Raw genomic sequence first — 13,784 nt, 5'->3', positions numbered from 1 at the left:
TGTATGTGAAACATGTTGGGATATCTGAGAAGTCTATGGAAAAGAAGTACTAGGAATAATTGTCTTGAAAGATTTAGTATTTGTAGGTATACTTTTCTCATAAATGTATAACAAAAAGTGTTTTTTGAAATACTGCATTTATTTAAGCATAGCACAAAATTAACTGGAAAAAAACTGATAATAACAGTTATTAAAATTACATTACAACCCATGCTTTTTAACCACTGTTCAGACCTTCTGTTTTCTCAGTAAAAGGACTTTCCTTTGTTAATTCAGAAGTAAAGCATTTTACAGTTAAGTTTAAATCAACTTCTGTTATCTGTGTAATTGAGGTTAAAAGTTTAGCTAGATGACTTCCTTCATTTTCATTTTGGATCTCTTACTATGTTTGGAAAAGATATTTTAGAAAATTGTTAAAAATCCAGTTAAATAACAACCAAAAAATCCAAGAAACAACGGTGTTTGAATGTTACAAATTTCATATTACTGTTGTAAGAGCCTGGTCTTTTTTATTTCTGCTTAAACAGTTTTTAAGATAAAGTAAACTTTTTATAGAATTAATTGAATGATCATGTTTATATCAGTAGATTCCTAAGTAGCAAAAGTAAATTTTTTTAAGAGATCCCATTCAAGTTAGGATAGGTGGAAAGGAAAAAGATGGAAGTGGAGACACTAGAAGATACATTATACTCATAACGTGGCATATTGAATTGAAATCTCTTTATAAATGAAGATAATAAACCCCTCTCTTATGTATACTTTAAGAAAACATCTTTTTCCCCATCAAACTATTTATTAGATAGTAATGGCTTTTTTCAGTAGGAGACTATTTTTTAATCTTTCTGATATTTGAAGTGTTATCTTGTGTTTATTATTGATTTGAAAACCTGTTTTTCTTTTAAAGATCCTTTGTATGAACATTGCTTTAAAGTGATAGAAAATAGCTGAAAATATTAGCAGCATATATTAGCCAGTATAGTTCTGTTTGGCTAGTTTATATGCAGTTCTGTTGGTTTGTCTGAAATAATTTATAAATGTAGAGAATTTCTGTATCTGCTGATCAAAATGGAACATTTCTTGACCTTATGCAATTTCACACCCCAACAAGTTTTAAAGACAGACTGTATGTCACAGTCTGCCAACATCTGCTCTAACACTTCCACTGGCAGAGGCTGAAATAAATGCTGTACTCATGGGGAGAGATCCTGTTCAGTGACTGACAGTCATCTGATCTACAGAATGAGTATTAGTTGACATCTGCAGCCTTGACTTGTGTCACCAATGTCAGTACTTGACTCAGAGTAACAATGTTTTCAATATTATTATTAGTGTGAGTCTTAGAGTAAGTAGATTGTTTTAATTTATTATTTTTAAAGCTTGACTGTATTATAATCTTAAATTCTACTAAAACTAATCACCTAAGGAAATAATGAATTCAGGGAAATGATATTAGTGAAGTTTCAACTTTGGCACAAGCTGGAAAAATGACTTCACAGATCATTCTCTTTAATTTCTTCATTAGTGAAGTAGAAATGTGAATTCCGATAACAGAAACTTTAGGCAGCATCTGGAACAAGATAATGTTACTTCACCAATAGTGCCACTTTTACTTTCACCTTAGCCTCTTTTACTCTGGGGGTGGGTGGTAGGGGGGGCAAGGGGATGTTTATTTTGGCAGTTTTTAAACAGAACTAGATGGCCTCATGCTTGCTAGGCAGGTTTTCTATCACTTGAGCTATGCCTGGGCCCTTTGTACTCACTCATTTTTTCCGATAGGGTTTAGTGATTTTTGTCAACAACTGGCCCCTCTCCCGTTGGTGGGTCATAGTGTACCACCAGGCAGAGCCCTAAGCTCAGGTGTGATGATAATCATGGAAGTGTGACTGGCATAGGAGTGTAAGCTAATGGTGATCAGTGAGGAACTTAGTGAGGCCTATTTGTTAAATTTTTCTGTGTCCTTTCTCTGTGCCTTCAGATAAGGATGATTCTTTCCTTTGGGAATAGTAAATGTACCTCTCAAATGAGACATCAGCACCTGCTTCAAATGAAAGTCTCCTATGTTTTACCACCTGCTTTAGAGGAAATGGGTATGAGGAAGATGAGAATGGCCTTCCTGCTTCTACTGTTTTCTCTTTTTACAGTTCTTCTCCTCTTCCCTTCCTCCCCCCCCCCCCCCCAGGATTACACCCAGGCCACACTGCATCCTGGTGATGACAACCTCCTTCTTGTGATGACGTCTCCCACTGTGTTCTCTATCACTGTCACCTAGCTTTTCTCCCTTTGAGTGCACAGGATTTGGGTATTTAAAAAAAAAATCTAGCCAGGAATCCTACTTACACCTTTATTATAGCTTCTCCCTGTGGTCATAATAACCCCTAATGTTTCATTAACAGTGTGAATGCAGCTTCCTCAGATAGACTTAAGTTACTGTATTAACCTGGCCTGTAACACATTTCTACCCTACAGACTTTTTGAAATTGACATGTCCTAAATTGAACTCAGGATAATTTTTTTCTGTTGCTTCCCTTATATTCAATATCATTCTGTCTCTTTCTAAGAAGAATCCTGGATCTATTCCATTTTTTTCTTTTTTGTCACATCTTTACTCCACTTTGAATCCATTTCTGGTCCTACTGATTGGTTTCTTATTTCTTGAGCCTATTATGTCTTTTGCTATAATCACCCTGGAATGAACACTCGTCATCTCTGCTATAGATTCTTAACTAGATTCTCTGTGTTTAGTTTGTATCACTCATGTTCTTCCTTTTCATGGCTGTCAAAATGATCTTTCTAAAATTACATCCTAACTATGCCACTTGCCTCTAAAAGCCCTGCCTTGGATCTTTATTGCCTGCTGGATAACGTCCAGCTTCTTAATATATCATATAAGGATCTCTTCAATCTGGCCTCTCCTTCCAACTGTTGCTTCATGTCTCTTCTGCTTGCAGATTTGCTTCAGAAGTACTGTACTGTTTATGATTTCTTATACAACCTCAGCTGCTTTTCTACTCAGCCTTTGTTCCTCTCTGCATAGAATGTCCTTCTGTGTCCTTTTTTTGCCCTAAATTTTAATCATGACAATCATTCATCCATGATTTAACTTAAGTTCCCCTCTCTATTCTTTCGAAATGATTTTTCTTTTTCAAAGCTCTTATCTTGTTTTTATCACATTGCTCCTTGGTTATCTTCTTCATGCTTAAGTCTTATCCATCTTTATTAGGGAAGATATCTTAGTTTTATTTATCTTATATCTCCTAGTATCAACATATAATGGCTTTAATATCTCTTCTTGAAGAAATATCTGAAATCATCTAGTTCAAAATGAGAAAATGAGACCTTTGGAAAGTTAGTAGTTTATTGAATGTATTGGTAGATAGTTCAATATTTAGATTAAAATGTATATCACTCAATTGCCATTTAAATGTTATACTCCTTTCTTCATATGATGGCATTGTGTTAGCCAGCTGAGATAATCAGTTTATAAGAGAAAAGGTTGCAAGGCATGGTCACATATCTCTATATTCCCAACACTCAGTGGCTTATGGACCTCTGACCAGGTACCCTTAAAGTTTGCAGCACCTCCCAAGAGCTCCAAGCTAAAGACCATGAGTGCAGCATGTAGGCCTTTGGAGGGCTCCTGAGATCCAAACTGCAGCAGATAATGATCACAGATTTAGAGCAATGAGACCTGATTTCAGGTCCAATCTCCAACACTTGAGTTGCTAAGTACCCTTCGGCATGCAGAATGGGAAGCTCTCCAAGTACTATGGAATGTGGCTATTTGGCCTTTATCCTTCTTTGTGTATGTAGATCTAATATGAACCATATGAGAAGATGCCTTCTGTATGTACCTAATGTAGTTATAGAAACTTCATCTCTGACCAGAAGTGTGGGTTGTAGGTTGAGATCATTGGTGTACAAAAAGCAAAGTGTTTTGTTTTTTTTTTTAAGAGTGTAGGAGGTACATATTATTTCAAGGCTGTGCTTAAAGGTACTTTGAACCAAGAGGCTTTTCTACTTGGTAGTTGTGCCCTCTGACATTTTGATAGTTACCATCTTTTCACTGAACGCCCAGCTTATTCAGCTGTCAGTGGGAAGCAATTATATGCAGGACTTGAGGATTTGCCTGTATGTCTTTGGGCTCATTCTGTTTCCAAAAGGTTCCTTTATCCTCTCTGTGGTGCGAAGGAAGACATGCCAGCCCTAGTCCCAAGAGCACCTTCTAGAACTGAACTGTATGTATGCTACAAAATATTGGCCCAACCTAAAATAGCCTTCTCTGAAACCTCTTTTTACTTTGTCTTATAAAAAAATAGGTCACTCTGCATTTCTAGGCCATTCCCAAAATGAAGTGAAACATATATATATATATATATATATATATATATTCTCCTCTGTAATTGCCTTCCTCTTCCATGTAAGGAAATTATGGGGCTTCAATTTGATGATTGATTTTTTTTTAAAGTCAATATACAGATTTTAATTTACTTCTTTCTTCTTTTTTTCTTCCTTTTATTTTGTGTGTGTGTGTGCGTGCGCGCGTGCGTATATGCATATGCATACACACACTGGTATTTAAGCTTAAACTCTCGGCCCTACACCTACTTTTTCCACTCAGAGCTGATGCTCTCCCACTACCCTTCATTTCCAGCTTTCTCCTGGTGAACTGGAGATGAAAGAATCTTCTGGAGGATTTGTCTGCCTGGGGGCTCAGGTCTCAGCTCTCTGAGTAGCTACCAGTGCCCAGCTCAATTTTATTCTTTTTAAATTAATTTTAAATTTAAAAATTACATTTAACTAGTTGTACCAAGGGGTTTCAGTTCAACGTGTCAATTTATGAGTACAATGCATCTTAGATTTTATTTTAATAATAAAGCATTTTATAATTGGCAGAATGAGCAGTGAGAATATTTAAATACTAAAACAGATACTTCAATTGTTAAAAGAAAAACAGTTTTCTGGAGATTCCAATCCCTCCATTAAAAGTATTCCAAGGGTTTTGCTATATATTACTTGTTCAACTTCCATAGTTTCATCATTTTTAGAACACCAAATTATACATTTTAAGCTACAAAAAGAAGTGACAGCAATACTATACCAGATCATTTAATTTTGTCCCATTGGAGAAGCATAACTTCAGTCAACTGACTGATATTTTGAAAAGTTTACAAATATGCAAATCAAAGGAAAAAAATACATTATATGACTAGAGTTGCTTCTATGACAAACATGAAATGGATTTGCCTGCTCTTGAATTTTGTGTAGTAGCCACTTAAATAAGCATATACACACACATTGAGCCCAAAATATTTTTCTATTTTTAATGGACAGCTACTTGAAAATAAATCAATTTTAATAGTTGATTGAGTTCATTCCAACTATCTACTGTATTATAATTAAATATAATATTGGATAATGCTTTAAAATTACAGGAATACAACTAAAGGTTCTATGCAAAAAAAATTATACATACTTAATGTTTAAAATTTTGACTTGGTGTTCTCATCTTCAGGCAGTCATTCTGACCTGAAAGAAATGATAATATAATACTGCTTCCCAAAACCTCTGCTTTTTTCTCTTTGTCGTATTAAATCTTCTATGTTGTCAGTCAAGAAAGATTACAGTAATCAGGCTTGTGTGTAAGACTATTAATAACATTAGACTCTTAGATAAACGCTCCATTTCTTACTTAGAAAAGGTCTAAAAAGGTGGTGAGGTAAAAGACTCAAGGTTCTCTGGATTTGCATGTTTCCTACTGTTCTTCGGGGGCTTTGGGCCATGTAGATCTGGAAGATCATTTGTTCTGGCCCCGCCGAGGCAACCAAAGATGGAACTTCAGAGTCAATAAATTAAGGCCCACAGATTATGTTACCTCAATGTACCTTGAAAGAAAAAAAGTTCCCAGCCTTGGATAGAGACAGGAAGAAATTGCTGAGAGGAGAATGCATTCCTAAAACAGAAGAAGCCACTTCTGGCATCCCAGGGTCTGCAGCTTGAAGGAAGGGTCGGGTCCCAAGGGTTCATCTGCACATCTCTGCACCTAGTATATGCATGTGTTCCTTAAAATTAAAATCTTACCAGTCACCATCAAATCTATGAACTGTATTACTGAATGGAACCTCTTCCAAAGCGAAAGCATCTTAGAAAATTGAAATTTTTTTTCAGAAAAATAGAAATATTTCAAAAGATAAAGTAGATTCCAGGTAACAATGAGAGCATTAATTTTACAAACCACTTCTGTGAAACTTTGGCTGTCTTCCTCTTGAATTAAACAGGCATGAAATCCTCAGGAATAAATGAAAACTCCAGATGGAATGTTATTTCCTGATTCCTAAATAGAATGAAAAATTATCAAAGGAGAAAGAAGGATACATGAAAGAAGTAAATGTGGCATTTGAAATCATTAACAGAATGCTTTAATCATAGCAGATATCTTGCTTTCCTTGGGGTCAGAGTTCAGCGCTGGGAAGCCTGATAAGCTCACCTGTTGTTTTATGTGGAGTTTCTATAGTAACCTTGATGCTCATCTTCTCTTGTAAGAGAATGTAGCATACAGTTTTGACACAAGTAAATAACCTATTTAAAGTCCTTAATTATTTTGAACAAAAGTTTTAAACTGTAGCTGTTAGGTTGGCAGGCACTTGATCTCTTTCAAATCTTACTCTTTTGCTGTAGGAGAGGTAGAAGGATGCACACTTGCACCCTGTGTGTGATAGGGCACAGGTGATGGGCTTATTATAGAATATTTTTGCACTGAATGGTTTGCAGGTAAGCACTTACTGAGTATATAATACCATCCAACAGTAGGTAGCTTTTGATACCCAGCTACTGATCCTGGTACTGTTAAATTATCTTACTACTGATCCCATTTTCCTCCATGACACGCTTTCATGAATGGATGGATGGGAAAAAATAATTTTGTTATGTGACCTGATTAAACTTGTAGATCTTTTTTTGTGGAATTGGATAACAACTTGATTTATTTATTGAGTACTTTTTATCAGTAAATCATTTTTTAACTTAAAATTGTTAGTTTCTAGAAAGTAGACTGTATAGGGTCGTATAGTGTCTTTCTTTTTCTTTTTCCTCTCTCTCTCTCTTTCACTCTTTTTATTTTTTTGCCAGTCTGAGCACTGTATCTGAGTTCCTTTTACTCAAGGCTAGCACTCTACCACTTAAGCCACAGTGCCTCTTGGAGCTTTTTTTGTGACTTAATAAGAGATAAGAGTTTCACAGACTTTACTTTCCAGGCTGGCTTCAAACCCTAATCCTCAGACCTCAGCCTTCTGAGTGGCTAGTATTACAAGGGTGAGCTGCTGGTGCCTGACTATATAGTTTCTTTTTACCATTATAATTGGAACCATGATTGTAGACTCATTGGAGTTGGTGCTTTAACCCCATCTTAAGAGTAGCACATAGGGGTGCCCTGGGAATATGGCCTAGTGGTAGAGTGCTTGCCTCATATACATGAAGCCTGGGTTTGATTCCTCAGGAACACATGTATATATAGAAAGAGCCAGAAGTGGCACTGTGGCTCAAGTGGTAGAGTGCTAGCCTTGAGGAAAAAAAAAAAAAAGCCAGATGTAAGGTCTACCCTGGGAAGGCTCCATTCAGATGTCCCTCATCTGTTTACTTCTGTGCCCAATACTTGTGTTACCTAGGTAACTGGCACACCTGGAGACATTACCTCCTCCTTCTCAGAGGTTACATCCAATCCACCTAGCCATACCATCTTTCCCTATATAATCTGGCTCAGCGCAGTCCCTGCTCTCTTTCCTTTTCTCTCTTTTTCCCTTCTTCCTGCCCCTCTGTTTCCCCATGCCTCCCATCTTGTGTGGGCTGGCAGTTTGCTTTCCCCACAAAAAACTCCTTTCTGCCTGAACCATGTGGCAGGTTTCCTTCCCTGTGAACCTTACCCCAGGGACAGTGCTCAGGCCCTGAGTTCAAGCCCCAGAAATGGCAAAGAAAAAAAAAACACACCCCAAAACAAACAAACAAACAAAAAAACACCAAAAAGAGTAGCACATAAGGAAGGAGGAGGGGCTTACAGGCGTGAGGGAAGAGATTTCAATGGACATTTTTTAAAGCCTACTATATACTAGCTGCTTTATTTCTAATTAGTACATTTGTCATAAAAACAGTATAAAATAAATGCCATACTTTAAAAAGTTAGATAATGAAACCAGGTGTCCTTAGTTCACACAAGGTCTGAGGATCATGGTTTGAAGCCAATCCTGGCAGGAAAGTCTGTAAGAGTCTTTATTTCCAGCTAACCACCAAAAAGCCCAAAGTGGAGCTGTGGCTCCAATGTTAGAGTGCTAGCATTGATCAAAAAAAGCTCAGAGACAATGCCCAGGCCATGAGTTCAAGCCCCAGTCATGGTAGAGAGACAGAAGTGTGTGTGCACACACACAGCTCTGGCCTGATACCTGGCTTTGATGCATTCAGTCGTGGGTGAGTTAGATGACAACTCTCTTCAGGAAATGGAGAGGCCATACTCACAGTAACAGAGAGGTGGGCCAGGTGTTGTGCACAGTGGCTTAATAGTTTCTTTTGTATACAGTGGAATTTACTTGTGCTGAAGCAGAGCTGGTATGGATGTGGTAGCCAGTTTTGAGCTGGTAAGGAAACTATCCTGAGGCTCCGTTTTTTCATATGTAAAGGATATTGAAGGCTCTCTAAAGACCTTTCTTCTAAAATTCAGTAATTTGGCTTTTAGCGGCCGACAGTAATTTCTTTAATTATTCAGCGTGTTGAGAAGTACTAATAGTAAATCACCACTTGTTGAGCACTTGGATGTTATATACACATAATACTATCGTTACTATATACATAATGCTATTAATGTTTAACATCTTTGCAGGGAAATTATCTTTTATAGTTGGAGAAATTAGCTCAAGGAATTTCCTAGAATATATCCTAAGAGATGGAGCTAACAAAGCCCACAGGTTTTCGGACATTGAGCCTAGCATTTTTTTTTTTTTGTCTTCCTACCTAACTAAATTTTATCTAACTGCTTGAGGGTCTTGGGTGAAAGCTGTTCTAGGATAAGCAGTTAGAAGGTATGGACTTTCTGTGTGTCTAGTTTGTCAGTATCCTGGGTCATATCTTGTTGTTCTGTCTAGTACATTAAGATATATTTCAGAGTTTTGGTTACTTCTGTTTGGAGAAACTGAAGCTTAATACAGAAGAATCACTAGTATATGACAGTTTGGGCACTGGTCTTCTAATTATACATAACAAAATATAGTACAAACACTACTTTTTAGAGGTTAAGATCATCTGGATAATTTTGACTATAAAATCATCTCATTTTTAACAAATTAGACTCAAAGATCACATTGTGTTTCTGCTTTTAATTGTCAACACTAAATCGCTATCTTTGGTTTTCCTCCTTTATATCTTTATTAATTAAAAGGCGTTTGTTATATTTTTCCATACTGTTAAATGTGGCCTAAGGCCAGAGTGGGGGGAAGCAGGCCTTCCAACTTTGGAGTTTAGAGATGTAGAGGAATTGCTCTGGGTTGGAACTAGTGCATAATCAAGCAGATGCTAATGACAAAAAGGAAACACAGGGAAAGAGAAAAGAGTGGTGTGCCTGTTTGGAAGTTTTGCAGAGGAGAGTACATTGCCTCTTTATTACAATGATGTCTCTGCACTATAATAAGGTCTTTCATTGCAAGTTCAGCCTTTTTCATTCATTTGTTTTGTACTCTGCTTCCTCTGTTACTAATTGTCAGCACAATGGTCTTCCAACTATAAAGTCTCAGTGTCCTTTTGGACCAATTTGTCATTGTCTTTCTCCCTCAACCCCAACCCATGCACTCAGAATCTATTACTATAGTTGCATTTTTAGACATTTTCTATGTTTGTAAAATGCCAGTGCTTTTGAAACATGCCAGAATAGTTCATGATAATTGAGTTGCCCAACTAGCAACAGTTATTACTTCCTAGAGCACACTGATAAAAGTTTGTTTCTGTAGGGTTTTCTTATGATTTAGTGTACATTATTATTTCATATGAGCTCTTCCTTTTAAAGGTCACATAGAAAACTCTGATATTTTATATTTGTCAAACTGTATTAGTTCCATACTCACTGTTCACCTCAAAAAAATCTTTTGAAATTTCTCTGATCTTACAGAGTTATCTATATTCCTTTCCCATTAATGGTTCTTTACTCTTAAATTTTTTATATGACTAAGGAACAAAGTTGGCTTAGATGAACAAATCTGCATAATTCTGATATTAGACTCCAGAAACTCTGATTATATGTTAACTCATGGTAGATTTTAATATTTTGGCCAATAAATATTTTGAATGTACTCTCAGCCTCGTTCAAATAATGTCATAATGACAGAGAGATAACTTCCAAATGGGATTTTTTTATTTTAATTGTTAGTAGTAATTATTTTTTTCAAGGTTAATAGCAGTTGTTTTCAGTGCATGAGTACTAAATAACAAGCTTGGTCATTTGTGGGAGTTTTCTCTGGGTGAAAATATATTTCAGTACTGTACATGTCAACTATTTCAGTTTATTTGTCTCAAATAGCTAATGAAATATATGAAGCTTGTTATAAAGAAATAAAACTTTATTTCCTCTCTTACAAGCAAGGAACATTTTTAAGACAGCGAGCAGTGATAGAAATGAGTGAAAAATTTAGAGCTAGAAAGCCTAATTTATGACTCAAGTTATATTGCTTGATGATTTTAAATGAATGACTTTTTAAATTGTTATTAGCATAAATTGTTTGTACAGGGTGTTTCATTTTAACATGTTTGTATATGGATATAATGTATCCTGATCAGAGCTACTGCTTTCATCCTTCTCACTTGCCTCTTTTCCCCAACCAGTCTCTACGTGTTTTCTTGTTCCATTTATACATATATACATAGAATATATATGTACATAGAATATCATGACCAAATTCACTCTCCACCCCACCACTTTCCACACCTCAATTTAGACATGTTTGAACATGATAATTCTTTTGTTATGATGCCTGTGATTGTTCATAGTGATTTTACATGGTAGGCCTCCTACCTGAGAATATTATGTTCTTAGCTAGGTTGATCCCACACACCATTTTATTATTATTATTATTATTGCATGTGTGTATACACATGCATGCTCATACATATATGTTTGCATTTAGGGTCTAATATCCACATATAAAAGAGAACATGCAACCTTTGTTCTGAGCTTGGCTCACTTCCATTAATAGGGTTTTGCTTTTTTATTTTTTTTAAACAGCTCTGTCCATTTTGCTGCAAATGACATAATTTCATCCTTCTCCATGTCTGAAATAACATCCCATTGTATATACATATACCACAATTTCTTGGTCCATGCATCAGTTGTAGGATAGGTGGGCTTGTAAGGTAGGTATAGCTTGGCTACTGTGACTAGTGTTGTGGTAAACATGGGTGTGTAGGTATCTCTGTTATATTTTGACTCACATTCCTTTAGGTAAATGCCTAAGAGTGATAGTACTGAGTCATAGGTAGTTCTGTAATTAGTTTTCTGAGGAGCCTCCATACTGATTTCCATAGTGGTGGCACCAGCTTATATTCCACCAGCAGTGTGTTGGGTGGTTTTCCTCTGCATCATCACCAGCACCCGTTTGCTTGTGTTCTTGATGGTGGCCAATCTGACTGGAGTGAGATGGAATCTAAGTATTGTTTGATTTACATTTCCTTGATGGCAAAGAATGTTGAGCATTTCTTTCTGAATCTATTAGTCATTTGAATTTCTTTTGAGAAGTGTCTGTTTAGCTTCTTTGTCCATTTATTAGTTGGCTTACTGACTCTTTGGGGGAGTTTTAACATTTTTGAGCACCTGTACATTCTGGTTATTAGTCCTATATTAGGTGTATAGATGGCAAATAAGAGATTAAACAACTAAAAAAATCATAAACTAGACATGATGAAAAATGCTGTAAAACTTTACCGAGAAGATTATATGAGAAGTAATGTATCTAGAGCTTTTTTTTTTTTTATATTGAGGTTTGAACTCAGAGCCTTGTGCTTGTTAGATAGGTACTCTTCCACTTGAACTGTGCCCCAGTCATTTTTGCTTTACTTATCTTACCGGTAAGATCACATTTTTATTGAGACATCCCCTTTGGTTGGGATTACAGATAAGCATCATCATCACCAGCTTATTAATTGAGACAGGGCCTTGTTAACTTTTTTAAGAGGGCAAGGCTGAAATTTCTATTCTCTCCATCACTACTATCTGAATAACTGGGTTTAAACATGTGAGCCATCATGCCCAGCATGTATGTGAAGTCTTAATGTTGTGGTGAAGTAACTGATAATATACTAAAATAATTGCATACTAGATAATTATTTAAGAAGTTTTTTTTTTTTTTTTTTTTTTTTTGGCCAGTCCTGGGCCTTGGACTCAGGGCCTGAGCACTGTCCCTGGCTTCTTCCCGCTCAAGGCTAGCACTCTGCCACTTGAGCCACAGCGCCGCTTCTGGCCGTTTTCTGTATATGTGGTGCTGGGGAATCGAACCTAGGGCCTCGTGTATCCGAGGCAGGCACTCTTGCCACTAGGCTATATCCCCAGCCCCTATTTAAGAAGTTTTGACACGAATACAATGGAAAGCAATTTCTTTACTGACCTATAATTGGTAAAGATTTGGGATTAAATTTACTTTTGAATTGTAGAGATGAACAATGAGCTGGTTATTCTAAACAATCTCTTCATTTAACTGTCTGTGAACTTTATAAAGTGGATTGTGTTCTTGTCTAAAATAACTGTAGTAAATACTCAAGGACAAAAGGAAAACATCTATTCTTTTGTCTTAAAGTTTCTGGCAGCTTTCTCGGGAGGTCAGATCCTAGTAATGACTATTTGGCTCTCTTATATAATTCTAATGACATTATTCCATTTGTTTATAATCCTTTAAAATTCATTGTTTAATTAATGCTATGTGTTACTCTGCATATATGGGTCTACTGTTTACTTTCTATTTTCTGCAAAGGAAAAAACTTTATTCCATAAATTAAATATTTCTCTAGACAAAGAAGGGTTAAGTGTTAGAACTGATGCTCTGAAATGAAGAATGTGATGTGTGTGTGTGTGTGTGTGTGTGTGTGTGTGTGTGTGTGTGTGTGTGCTGTTGGTCATGGGGTTTGAACTCTAGGTCTGGGCGCTGTTCCTGAGCTCTTCAACTCATGGCTAGCACTCTACCACTTGAGCCACAGTGTCACTTCATGTTTTCTGGTGGATAATTGGAGATAAGAGTGTCATGGACTTTCCTTCCTGGGTTGGCTTTGAACCATGGTCTTCAGATCTGAGCCTCCTGAGTAGCTAGGATTATAGGTGTGAACTATCGGAATAGGGTAGGATTTAAATATATTTCTTTTCAAATTATGCTCTTGAGGCTTACATAAACATACACACACATACACATACACAAGTTTAAAGCACATTCTTTCCACCTTCTTTCCTCCTTTCCTGTTCCTTATTTTCCCCCATCCTGTCTGTATAGTCTGTACTCCCCTCCTCTTTCCTTCCTTTTCCTTTTCATTTCTGTTTTCCTTCCTTGTGTTTGTTTTCACTCTTTAGGGTCTCATCCTTTTGCCCAGATTTGATCTCAGATTCCCTGGCTTAAATGATCTTTTGACCAAGAAACACTTTCATATAAAGTTTATAGATGGAAAGAGGTCATAAAATAACTTCTATTTTTAAAAGAATTAACCTTAAAATACTGAGGTTATTAGTTATGATAAATTGTATTGTACCTGAAACACTCTAAAATCTTTTTTTTTTTTTA

The 13,784-nt window shown here is 36.3% G+C and overlaps 1 protein-coding gene across 3 annotated transcripts in view; it reads left to right on the top strand.

Annotated features, from left to right (window-relative positions):
• Window positions 1-13,784, top strand: part of Akt3 (AKT serine/threonine kinase 3) — a 190,379-nt gene that overhangs the window by 103,441 nt on the left and 73,154 nt on the right. The window lies entirely within an intron of this gene.

The sequence above is a fragment of the Perognathus longimembris genome, chromosome 11, assembly GCF_023159225.1.
Source record: "Perognathus longimembris pacificus isolate PPM17 chromosome 11, ASM2315922v1, whole genome shotgun sequence".
Lineage (NCBI taxonomy): Eukaryota > Metazoa > Chordata > Mammalia > Rodentia > Heteromyidae > Perognathus > Perognathus longimembris.
This window is presented reverse-complemented; position numbering and strand designations above follow the sequence as displayed.